The sequence below is a fragment of the Lissotriton vulgaris genome, chromosome 3_1 (assembly GCF_964263255.1).
Source record: "Lissotriton vulgaris chromosome 3_1, aLisVul1.2, whole genome shotgun sequence".
In the NCBI taxonomy this organism is placed as follows: Eukaryota; Metazoa; Chordata; class Amphibia; order Caudata; family Salamandridae; genus Lissotriton; species Lissotriton vulgaris.
In genome coordinates this window covers 1,939,623,637-1,939,637,091 of record NC_141689.1, presented here as the reverse complement: position 1 = coordinate 1,939,637,091, position 13,455 = coordinate 1,939,623,637, and the positions used below count along the sequence as shown (strand labels likewise).

Below are 13,455 nucleotides of genomic sequence, written 5' to 3'. Positions count from 1 at the left end.
TGACCTTCAGAAAACTCCTCAAGACCTGTCTTTTCGAGCAGTAGCAGCATTCCCCACCCCAGTGCCTTGAGACCCTCACGGGTGAGTAGTGCGCTTTACAAATTATATGATTGATTGATTGATCTGGTGGCATGATCCACTACCACCAGAATAAACCTGTGCCCAGATGCTGTTTGGGGATCCATTGGTCCGACAATGTCAATCCCTATTCTTTCAAAGGGAACCCCCTCCACAGGTAGTGGTATGAGGGGGGCCTTTGTTGTGTCACCTGATTTGCCACTGGCTTGGCAGGTGACACAGGAGCGACCAAACTCATTGGTGTCTTCTGACATGTAGGTCCAGTGAAAGTGAGGGGCAAGCCTGTCCCAAGTCATGTTCTGACCAAGATGTCCTGCAAGGGGAATATCACGGGCTAATGTAAGAAGAAAGCCCCTGAATGCCAAAGGTATGACCAACCTCCTGGAAGCACCAGGCTTGGGGTCTCTAGCTTCTGAATACAGGAGCCCTTCATCCCAATACACTCTGTGGGTTCCATTAGCATTCCCAGCAGCCTCAGCAGCAGCTTGCTGTCTGAGGGGTTCGAGAGAAGGGCAGTCCAACTGCGCCTGCCTCAGATCTGCCCTTAAAGGTCCCCCTGTCCCAAGAAACTCAACCTGATAAGGCTCAAGCTCTTCTTGGACAGTTCCTTCTTGTGTCTCACAATCGGCTTCCTTGAAAAGCTGATCCTCATTCTGGGGCATGGGGGAAGGCACTGCCTTAACCCTACTGCTTCTCCCCTGGTAGGCAACTGGTCCATCATTTCAGGATCCAGGGCCTGTTCAGTGTTGCAATTTTTGACCTGTGACCTGGTCATAGCAAGGACATGTGCTGATATACCTAACATCTCTGCATGAGTCCTATACTCCACTTCAGACCAGACTGAAGATTCTAGGTCAATGCCAAGCAAACATTCTACAGGGAGGTCTGAACTAACAACAACTCTTTTGAGGGCCAGTTACCCCTCCCCAGGAGAAATTAACAATTACCATACTATGGTTGGTAGTGACATTGCTTGCATTGGTCACTAGGTAATTGTCACCTAGTATGATCTGTCCAGGGTCCACAAAGCTGGGTGTCACCATTGTGACACTAGCACATGTGTCCCTGTAGGCCTGAGCCACTTTGTTATTAATTAAAGGAGTATGTCTGTACTTGCCCTAGTTACTGGGGCTCACAGTAGAGGACATAGCCATGTCCACATCACAGACAAGAACAGCTTGAGTTGGTATCCGGACTATGTCAGAATCCACCTCAGTTCCCAGGGTTAACCCTACTACACCCTTCTGTTCAGAACCACCACTATTATCTGTACTAGGGGAACAGTTGCCTTAGGGGCAATGGTGGCTGGAGCTGCCTCCTTTTTGGTGCAATCACTAAACCAGTGAGTATTAACCTTACAAAAGTTGCACCATGGTTTCTTTGGACCTTCTTTCTTTTTGGATTTCTTAGAACCCCCCTCATTAGAAGCTTTTTGGGGACCTTGCTGATTAGCAAAGGATATAAGGATACCCCTCTATCTACTCATTTGCGGCTGATTATTTATGAATGAAGGACGGCCCTCTGAATAAGAAGTTATTTTGGGAAGACAGCTAATATATTCCTGAGGAAGGCGGCTGTATTCTAAATGTCAGTTGAAACGCGTTGAATCAAAGGGAGAAGTGCAATATAGATTGAGCAAGGATCATTCTGACTGTTGCGGAATTTTTACCTTTATTTTGTACCTCCCTTATTAGTCTTAGGAACTGTCTAGGTTGAAATTTTGTATATGAATTGTTCCTTTTTTATATTGTCTGTGTTCCCAAACTTTATTTTAATTTAATTTTAATATTTGTCTGTTTTAACTTGTTTTTATATATGAATAAACTGTGCATACTGAATTTATTTGTTTTTACAGAATTGTTTTGTTGTTTATTGCATTGCTCCAACTGGTAGGTCTTTATGATTGAATGATATTTGTCTAGTTGTATGTAAGAATTGATGTCTTTATATTGAATTATCCAAAGGGAATTTTCTTTTGACATACAGTCAGTCCTGGTACCCTATCCCTTTGGTTTGGGTCCCTCTCTCTTTTATTAGAGATAGGAAGTAGGAGGCCCACGAGAGACGCGTGCAGTGTCTAAACACAGTCGCGAGTTACCAGTGACTTATAATGGAGAACGTAAAAGTTACAAAGTTACTGTTTAAGGGCCCTTCCGGATGGACTATGACAAACCCCCTTTAGACTAGGGCACTTCGAGAGTCAAGACCCACGGGAGCACCGGAGTACTCGTGTTACCTCACCCAGGGAAGCCGGGTGCATAGGTGCCTTTTGGTGTCGGGTTTCGTCGGTGCTTTCAATGGAGATCTGCAAAGAAATGCTGCAGGCGGCCAGAGGAAGATTGTCCGGGTGGATCCAAGGGTGGATCGAAGATTTGAAAAACCTGAATGCAGAGGGGACAGAGTCTGGGTCACTAGCCAGTGACCAGGAAGGTACCAGGAAGGAACCAGGCGATGTCGCGATGATCTCATGTGAAGAGGTGAAGCTTGTCTCTGGAGCCACGAGGACCAGGAGGTGTTGACGACGACCAGGAGCTGGATTTGAGCTGTCCCATGAAGGATCTAGTTGACTGCGGCGTCGGTATCCGGATTGGAACCAACAAGTTTTGGCAAACGCAACCCACGCAGGAAGTGAAGATTTGCTTCGGTGCAGACCAGCATGGTCTGAGGAGCTTCTCCTTTGCAGGGAAGCTGGAGCAAGCCTGGAGCAACCAGGAAAGCAGTTTGGTTTCAAAGGATTGTCTTCAGGAGGCTCACTAGCCAATGGGCTAGCAACCGGGAAGACGCGTCGAGCTGAAATGCAAGAGCAGACCCCACGCGGCACTCGTGGAGTGTGGAGGGCTGAGCTTCAGTGCAAATGGTGCTCGGGTCTGGAGCTTCCCGTACTCCAATGCACAACTTCGAGTTACCTCAGGAGTCGATACAGTTAGCAAAATGCAGGACGTCCAGGGTGTCCGGTCCCACGTCTCTCATGTCCGCCACGGTTCTCAGCTTTGCTGTGGATGTGGGTCGGAGTCAGAGAAGTCTGGAAGTCCAGTTCCTATGTCGCTGAGTCTTCGGGTTCCGGCAGGAGCGTCGACAAAGCTGACCGGCAAGTCACTGATGGTGCCTGTTTGCACAGGGTGGTCACTCCTTGACCACAAGGGAGATGTCTTCCATCTTCTAGTCAGAATAGAATGTCGAAGGTCCAAGAGTTCTGTATCAAAGTTTCATTCCAGGAAAGTCCTGGGGACACAGCTCCTATACTTATACTAAGCTAAGGGGCTGGATTACCTGCTATGTCCCTCCTATGGGTGGACCTGGGAAGGGGGTGGTTACACCCCTTTTCTTTGTCCAGTTTTGCGCCAGAGCCGGGCTGGAGTGCCCCAGCAACTGGTTTGAACTGGGCTATGCATGGAGCACGTTGTGTGCCCCAGGCAGTGGCTCAAAAAGCATCTGCTGATGCAGCCCTCCCTGTCCCAATACACATCTGCCTGTCTGTGGGGGGTGCGGGCCCCTCCCTGGACAGAAAACCTATTGTCCAGGCCTCCCCTGCTGGAGTTTAGTCCAGCAGCAGAAGGTCACACTTGTGTCTGTGGCAGCAGCATCCATTTTGTGATGCTGGGTCTCTGTTTACTTTAACCGGGTAAAGCAGTAACATACATGTCTTTTCCCTCTAGAAGGGTGGAATGCTACCCCCGCCACCAGAATTGGCGGGGGGGGGGGTAAGTATTCCAAAGTGTTTGACACCCTACACGACATGTTTTGATAAAGCCAAACCAAAGTTAGCATTAACCGCGAGGATTATAATGCACTTCGGATTATATGGTATGGCTACATCATAGAACAGCTATAAGGAGATGGTTCCGAAAGCTGCAGAGGGGCTCAGCTCATGCTAGGGCACCCTCTTGCATAAAACCAAGCACTCTGCCTCCAGGAGGATTTTAGAGGCCTACCATAGGAGATATATATATATATATATATATATATATCACCACCTAGGAAGCAGACCCTACTCTTCTACACATTTAGGGTTGTGGTGTAATGTACAACTCCACTTTGGGAGAGTTTGTTACAGATCCATAATGTGTTCTACAGAGGGCAGTTCATCTACAATAACCTCCCCAGTGTCCACTATCTCAATCTTGCATGTCCTTACAGGCAACATTAAATCAGAATTACGACAAGTCTTTTATATATGCATTCCAGTTAGTCAAGTCCACAGTGTCCACACCGTTATTTTTTGTGCTACAGTTCGTACTCTTGTGGTACTTGTATCCTGATCCGTAGAGCGGTGTCATTTTTCTGCCATTCCTGCCTCTCAGACTCAGGCCGCCGGTATCTGCTCCTTCACAGCACTCTTGCAGACAAAAGTGTCCTGCTAGTAAACATATATGCCTCAAACGTAGATGACCCTGACTTTTTCCGCGACTTATACTCTCGACTGGACAGCTTCGAAGCGGACCACCTAATATTGGGTGGAAATCTTAACATGCCGCACTGTTTGCAGTCCGACTCCACAAGCATGCAGAAGGCTGACAAACCCCACGCTTGGGAAATATTTTTTCACATCACTGACACATATCCACTACACGATGCATGGCGGATTCACCAACGATCCACCCCTGGCTTCACATTCTACACCGCACCACACTCTGTTTGGACGCAGCTGGACTGGTTCCTCTCAGCTGCTGCCCACCCGTGGATCACCAAGCTTGCTGTCCTCCCGCGGACACACTCGGACCATAGTCCTGTCCTCTTGAAACTTCAGATTCTGTATGGCTTCGGCCTTGAATGCAGCTGGCGATTCCAAAGCGATGCACTCTATGATCAAGTGTTTTATAGCAAACTACAAAGCTATGGGTCTACATTGACCATACACTGTTCAAGGACTTTACCTTTGTTATACTATAGAACTGTGACCCCAGTAAGACAATCCTCTCTATCCCATCTGTCAAGAGAGGATCGTCTGACTGGGGTCACGGTTCTTAAGTTATGAGTCTACATTGACAGTACACTGTTCAATGACTTTTACCAAGTAATATCCCCCTGATTAAAGCCTTCAAACAAGGATGCAAAGCACCTGCAGCTGTTATTGTACCAACGGAACCTTATAGTGGTACGAAAAAAAAACATGCAAAAAAAGAGAACAGTGCTCCCCCATCCGTGGGTCTCAATACCGTAGGGACACAGAAGAAAGATTAAATGATCGGTTGAATTTGAGAGGAAGAAACACTAACACGACTAAGCGGATAATTGATGAGCCCTGAAGAAGTCCTTCAATAGGACGAAACGCTTTGGCTACTGGCTACTTTGAAGAAAAGAAAGATTTTTAAGAATAAAAGAACTGTATTCGATATTTCATTTGGTGGAACTGATTTATTGTCCTTAATGAGTTTGGATCAATTTATCAATGTAAATCTCCATCATTGAGTACTTCACACTAAACACTGGAACTGTCTCTACACAGGCCACTCTGTTGGAGGTCTTCAAAGCGTACATCTGGGGGGAGGGGAGGGGGGGTAGTGTTTCCCAACATGTGGGTATCTTCTGCGATATCCACAGTAAGCTGCAGTGGGTTGAGGGTGAACTGCGAGACTTGGAGCGTATGGTGGAGGCCGACGGACATACCCGATTGCATCAGCACTATTGGATGAATTTCTGGACATCGCAGAAAGGGAAATTGCGTATATGGGTAAACACATTAGGCCCACCACTTTTAAATGGTAAATGTTATGTTAAATTTTAAACTGAATTTATACAGCGCACTGCTACTCAGAGTGTCCCGGCGCTAAGACAGAAGAGACAAGGAACTAAAGCTCAGGGACCAAATGCCAGCTGATACATTATTGCAACTGTTGAAACAACCATGTTTTTAGCTGTTTTCTAAAAGCCAACAGAGTCATGGCCTGCCTTAGTGATAGTGGGATACTGTTCCAAGCACGGGCAACTTGCACTTAAAAGTAGCGGCCGCCACAACGGACGCTACAGAACATGGGTATCTTGATTAGATAATGTGCTGCTCTAAGCGATCGGATGTAGTGGGCCCCCAGTCCATGAAGTGCCTTAAAAGACATGACTAGGGCTTTGAAAAGAATTCTGGACTGCACAGGCAGCCAGTGTAATTTCTTTAAATGCTGCTAAATTCTTTCTCTAGTCCCTAGCTTAAGGACGGCTCTAGTGGCGGAGTTTTGGACAATTTCAAGTCTGCTCAGTAAATACTCCGGCAGCCCCAGATAAAGAACATTGACGTAATCCAATCTGGAAACTACAAGTGCCTGTACCATCATCTTGCTATGCTGAATTGGTAACAGGTAGATACATTTCCTGAGCATTTTCAATAGTCCAAAACAAGTGCCTGCCACTGTCTGCACCTGAGATTTCATGGATAACATATCTCCATCTTTACCCCAGGTATTTGACTGTATTAACTGCTGTCTGAGGAGGTGACATGTCCTCTGGCCACCATTGCTTCCAGACATCCAGAGGCGGCTACCCAAAAAGATAATTTCCGACCTCTCGGGATTGCATTTCAATTGATTGAGTTAAAATCAGGCAAATATTTCTGTCAGACAGTTTCTGATCTTCTGTCCATTGAAATCCCCCCCTTCCTACATGTAAACAATAACTGAGTATCATCCGCGTAGGATATTATTTTTGCCTCACCAGCTTCCGCCAAAGTAGCCAGGGGGGCCATGTAAAGATTAAATAATACAGGGCTCATAATAGAGCTTTGGGGGACCCCCACATTCAGAGGAGGAATGCTGGCTGCAAAGGGAGGTGACCAGACCTCTTGCTTCCTATCCTTTAAAAAGGAGGAGAACCATTTCAACACTGTGCCACCTAGGCCACACTCCTGTAGCCTCTGCAATAAGCGATTATGTGGCACGGTGTCGAACGCTGCAGATCGAGGGACTCTTTGATAGTTTCCGAGACCTCAAGAAGGGCCGTCTCAGTACTGCAGTTCGAACGAAACCCTGACTGACTAGAATGGAGAAGGTTGTTATCTTCAACAAAGTTGGTAATCACTGAGTGTACATATTTCTCTAATGTTTTGGCAAAAAACGGAAGAAGAGAAATTGGTCTGAAGTTCGATAATATAGTTTGGTCAGCTGAGGGTTTCTTCAACAAAGGAATCCCTTTAGCACTTTTCCAATTACCACGGACGTGACCGTTACAGAGGGACTGTTTCAGGATGCTGTTGACTGTGGGATTCAATATCTCAGCCAGTAATGCTAAAAAATGTGCAGGGCAAGGGTCCCTAATGATGTTTCCAAGGGCATATGGGGAAAGCATGAAAGGAAAGCCGTACCTGTCTGAGTTTGACATTCATGTCCTTAATGCCATAAAATACTCAAAAAGAAGTCTGAATTACTTTTCTTTTTGTATAGAAAAAATTAGCTAGCTGTTTAATCCGATCCTCAGAGAATACAGGATGATTGGACACAGCATTTGGTGAGGAAAAACTTTTTACAATCCTAAAAATTTCTCTACTTTTATTCCCAGAGCTTTCAATTCTATGGGAAAAAATTGTTTATTTTCCTCCTGAATCCTCTTATGAGAGATTTTTATGGACCTTTTTATATTTTTCCTTGTTTTCAATACTAAAGTCTTTCTTCCAGGCTCTCTCCAGACGCTTACAGTCTTTCCTATTCTGGTTTGACGTATCGTTAAACCATGGAGCAGAGCGTCTGACAGTTTTAGCCGGTCGTGAAATCAAAGGGGCAAGAGCCCATGTGCCTTGCTTAACCCAATTTTCCAATGATTCTGCGTCCAGCTCTACGTTACCGCTCAACATAATTTGATGCCTGGCTAATTCCTCATTCAAAGCTTCTGGGGTAATTTTATGCAATGGCCTATATGTCGCAGCAGCCTGCCTTTCCGGAGTCAAATGGGATCTACCTAATCTCTGTATCTTAAAACCAATTAAAAAATGGTCAGACCATGGTAAAGGCAGGGGTGCATCAATTTGAATCGAATGTTTGCAAAGATTTGATCAAGAGTGTGACCCTTGTTGTGTGTCTGTGATAGGACATATACGGGAAAAGATTTAGGGCTTCCATGGATTTCAATAAGGAGGAAGTATCGACCATCTCTTGCCTATCCACGGGAAAAGATTTAGGGCTTCCATGGATTTCAATAAGGAGGAAGTATCGACCATCTCTTGCCTATCCATGTGAATGTTAAAGTCCCCAGTACAAAAACATTTTTTAAATCTGGGGGCCTTTGACCCAACAGCATCACTGAAAATTTGCCAAAAAGTCCCTGCATGTCCCGGGGCTCTATAGATTAAAACTCCTGCTAAACATTGTGGAGGGGAAAAGGTGCACTGAAAACTGAGAAATTCTGCCCCTTCAATATCTTCCATATGGGTTCAGAGGGAGTATTCTTAAAGTCACTAAAGTTAGGAAGAGAAACCCTTTGCTCGGCGGCGTTGCAGGCACAACACTATAAGATTCTATACAAACTGTATTATACCCCAGCCAGAATCGCCCAGTGGGGAGGTACACAGGGGATTAGATGCCCAAGGTGCGACAGCATGGAGGCAGATATACTGCATATGTTTGCGGGGTGTCCAAACCTCCCTCCATTGATAGAAAGTATTGAATCATTCTTTGATAAATCATTGGCATATAAATTGAAGCTGATAACCGAAGTAATACTATTAGGAGTAGAAGGGAGCAATTCGCAATATCAAGATGAGGGCTTCATATTTGTGGCTATGGCTGTTCTACGCCTATGTATAGCAATTGCATGGAAAGATAAGACACCACCCCCGTTCCAGCACTGGCTGGCTAGGTTATTGTGCATCCACAACTTAGAGAAAGCTATTTATGCCAGAAGGGGGAAAAAGGGCAGAGCACTTGGTTTACAGTTGTGGAAGCCTATTGCAGATTGGAAAAGAAGGATGGCAAATGTTTAGGGGGGTGAATAGCTAGAGGTGTCCATTTGTACTCATGTTTGTACTCATGTTTCTTGTTTTTGCCTCTTCGGTGGTTTAATCTGTCCTCTTTCTTTTGACGATTTCTGTTCTTGATTCTTGTTCCCCTTTTTGTATCTTGATTATCGTGCTTTTGAGCTCCTTTCTTTATTAATTTGTGTCTCACTGGCTTTATTATATTGATTCCTTCTCATGTATTTTCTTCTAAATCTGTTTTTCTATAAGACGTATAAATTGTGGAAGTATGTAATGGAATTTCTTTTTTAAAAACATTTTTTTATTATGTGATTATTTAGAAGTATACCTGCTGTTAAAGGATATTGTCTGGTGCGGGGGGCGGGGGGGAGGGGTGGGGGGGGATAAATGTGCTGTAAAAATTGTCAATAAATTTTTTTTTAAACAAAATAAAAATATCTTCCATATGGGTTAGGGGAGCAACCAAGCCACACTCCTGCTCGTCTGTTGCGCCCAAATAGGTTGCATAACTCTGAAAGGGGGCAGGAGCGACTGTTACGGGCGGGGAACACATCTTGTCTGAATTTCAGAACTATTATCAGGAGCTCTATGCTCTCATGTTTCTAATGCCCTATATCTCATTTCCGTGTATCTTCAAGACCTTTCTATGGTATGGCTTACAGATGGTCGGCAGCAGTTACTAAATGAACCGTTAAAGCTGATGGTGGTAACGCAGGCCTCTGACGCTCTAGATGGAGCTAAAATGCCAGGCCTAGATGGTTTAACCGGGGCTTTCTACAAATCCTTTAAGCAGCAGCTTGCCCCGCACCTCTTGATGCTGTATAATGAGTCAATGACAACTGATGTGCTACCTCCATGCTCCGTGAAGCGGTTGGACCCTTTTGTTAAAGCCTGGCTTGGATCCCAGCAGTTGGACCTCATACCGCCCCCTATCACTGCTAAACTTAGATAATAAAATCCCGGCCAAGGTATTTGCCTCCAAATTGGCTCTGTTGATGGAGCAAATTATCTCCTCAGTCCAATCTGGATTTGTTCCGCATCAATCTACCTCCTTAAATCTCCGTACTGTCTTTGTGCTTAGTAAAATGTTCTCTTCCACAGCTGCAGCTGCAGCCCTGTTATATGCAGAGAAGGCCTTCGATTCTCTTGAATGGCCTCTTCTCAAAGCTGTTCTAGGTAAACTAGGTATTACCCCCTTTCCTCACACTGATCATGCTCCTATATGCTAACCAAACAGGCTGCCTATGGGTGAATGATGCCCTTTCTGCTGACTTCCCTGTCTCACGTGGCAATCGACAGGGCCGCCCGCTATTCATCCTCCTATTTATAATTGCAATGGACCCTCTGGTACGTATAATGCAGGAACGCCACTACAACATGGACTGCTGCTCACTCACAGGCCTCTACCACTCTCCCCATATGCAGATGACATTCTGCTCTTTATCTGGAACCCCACCTTAATCTCACCCCACACTTAAGTAGGAGATTGCACGATTTGGGAATCTTTCCAGACTTCGTATCAACTGGGCCAATTCAGAACTTTTTCCGCTGACAAATATAACTGTCATGCCTCCTGAGGATTTTCCCCTCAAATGGGCTACGGATGGCATAAAATACCTCCACAGAGACAGATACCAGGTCCTACAATGTAACTACAGTCCAGCGATGGCAGATCTTCACACACAGGAAGATCGCTGGATCCAGCTAACCCTCTCCATGGCGGGGCATGTAGCCATCCTTAAGATGGTCGTGTTACTCCGCTTCTTGTATCTCCTCTCCAACATCCCCATTCCCTTGCCACACACCTTCTTCTGTACTCCGCAGAGTCCTCAATCGACTCGTTTGGGCAGGAGCGTGCCTCCTTGTCCGGTAGAACACACTCTAGCTTCCATACAAGTGCAGCTGTCTTGGGGTCCCCGATCTTTGCTTCCTCTATTTAGCTGCCCAGAGCCATCACTCACATCGCTGGTATCACCCAGATGCCCGCATCCCATACCTACATCCAGAACGAGCTCTATTGGATTGTCTCCTACACTCACAGATATTACTTAAGGACATGCCACTAGACACTAGAATCATCGAGACAGTGTCCACCATATGCTGGGCATGGCGCCAGTTATGACGAAAGGTTGGCCTGACGGCTAGGGTGGTCGACCTCGAATCTGCGGAACAGGGTTCGAGTCTCGGCATTGACGCTGAACATCCTGTGATTCTGGGCAAATCACTTAATCTCCCAGTGCCTAACAAAAATTAATGTCCTCATGTAACGCAACTGGTGCTATGTAAAGCGCTCTGATATCCGATACCTTCGGGTCAAGTTTGCGCTATATAAAACTGTGTAAAATAAAAAATAAGTGGCGTTCTTCCCTATTCTAGTGCCCTCCTGCTACACGACAACCCATGGCTCCCTCTCACTCTGGATAAGCTAGTCCAGCGCACACTACAAAGCATAATCTCTGCACCGTGGGTGATTTGTTTCTGGATGGTCATATTACATCTCTGGTTGAGGGTATGTGGGCGTGGGGCATCTCGTACATGGACCTTTTTCATTTTCGGGTGACTCCAGAACACGCTGAGATCACTCTTACCCTCATATCCACTTGCCCCATAGGATTTTTTCTCCCTTAACGCTGACTGTTGAGGATACAGGAAGAGACCATATGACCTCCCGACTGTACCGAGCATGTATTGCTCTGAAACCAGACACCACTACACGGGTATAGGAGACCTGGGTGACAGAACTGGGGATAACAACCACACACAAGATGTGGGAGTATAGTGGCACACAAACTCAACGTGTATCTATTCGCCACCAGCATAAACTTCTGCATTTTAAATTCCTACACCGCTGCTACCTCTTGCTTCTTGACATTGCCTCCTTTGATTACACCAGATTTGATAGATGCTTATAGTGACAGACCCCACGGGCAGACTTTACACACCTCACCTGTCATGCCCAGCCTTGACCACGTACTGGCTAGCAGTGTTCAAGCATATATCCACCATGACGGGACTAAACTAGCATCCGATCCCCTAGTTGCACTCAGAATGTACCCCACCCAACCAGTCACCTAACCTCCTTGGCATTACTATTGGGTAAGCGGGAAATGGCACTACACTGGGGAAGTGCCCGTCCACCCACTCAGACTGGCTCGGGAACATGAGCCGCTGTGAAAAAGTGGGTGAAGACTATGCCCGTCTCCAACCCCTTACCTCACCCCCTAAGGATATTTGTCTACCTTTCCGCACGTATCTCCAGTCCACTGAACAAGACACCACTGAGTGATACCCCTCCCACCATAAGGGTCATGTCAATCTATATTCCTGGAATTTTTAAGGTCCTGACAATTGCTTATACCAGTGATGTCTAATCGATATGGCAGTAATTAGTACCTAACATGCCTTGGCGATGTTCTTTTGTCTATTTTCTTTCTTTCCCCTCTTGGATGATATGCAAATGCCTTTGGTTTGTTGTTAATCTGAAAATCTAATAAAGACAAATAAAAAAAAAAATGTCCACAGTGTCCTGCGGATCAGTGCGGTCCATTTTTTGTCTGGTTTCTACTGCCCTCCCTCATTTAACTACATCCTTAATCCACCATTCAGCCTTTTGGGGTGTAGGGCTCATCCAGTGTATTTATGGACAAGCAAGAAAAACTGGACATAAATCTAGATTGTTTTGAAAGAAATAGCTAATTGTGTGTTTTTAGAACAAAGGTGCAATCGTAGATGACTATAGAAATTAGGGCGTTTATTCGGGCCCGGAGAGGGCTATTCGCTATGTGGTGGGAAGATAAACAGGATCGTTGTATAAAGTTAGAAACCTCTTAGTTAGCTCGCAAAGGGTGCTTCCTACATATTGCAAGTTGCACAGGAATTTGGAATCCTTGTGTGTTTACCTTTACGTGTGATGGCCTTTTTAATAGTTTTTTCCTCCCAACTTTGAGTATGAGTTCTTGTGACCTTGTTGCTATTTCACAGTTTCCAATTACTACGTTTTTGGAATTTATTTTGATTCTTCCACCATTTTCCTTCTGAGTGTATTTCTTGTGCTTTAAAGTTCCTGTGTGCTAATGTATCTTTAATGCTTCCAGCTCGTTTGTATGTTACTATTTGAGCGTTTCTCACTACTTCTCCCACTGTAGAATAAATCTACATTGCCTACCAATTCTTTTTTAGGATGTATTTGATCTGTGCGCGATCTTTTGAATATGTGGTTATTTTTCTGATCTGTTGTTTCCTGTTGTGTGTTTCTACTTTTCTTTTATTGTTCTTAAAAGGTCTTCTCTCTTCCTTTCTTGTGCTAGTTGTTGTCCTTTCCCGATCGATTTCTCTGAATAACCCAGATTTATAAAAATGTTTGTGTGCATATTTATTACACTTTTTATTTTTAGGTCTTTCTTTGTCAAGCCATTTAGTTTCCCCTTTGGGGGAGTTTCAATGTACATTTTCTGATGGAAACGTTTTTTAATTCAAAATGCTGT

General features: G+C 45.2%; 1 protein-coding gene across 1 annotated transcript in view; it reads left to right on the top strand.

Annotated features, from left to right (window-relative positions):
- Positions 1 to 13,455, top strand: part of MFAP3L (microfibril associated protein 3 like) — a 217,928-nt gene that overhangs the window by 76,352 nt on the left and 128,121 nt on the right. The gene's annotated exons all lie outside the window — the stretch shown is intronic.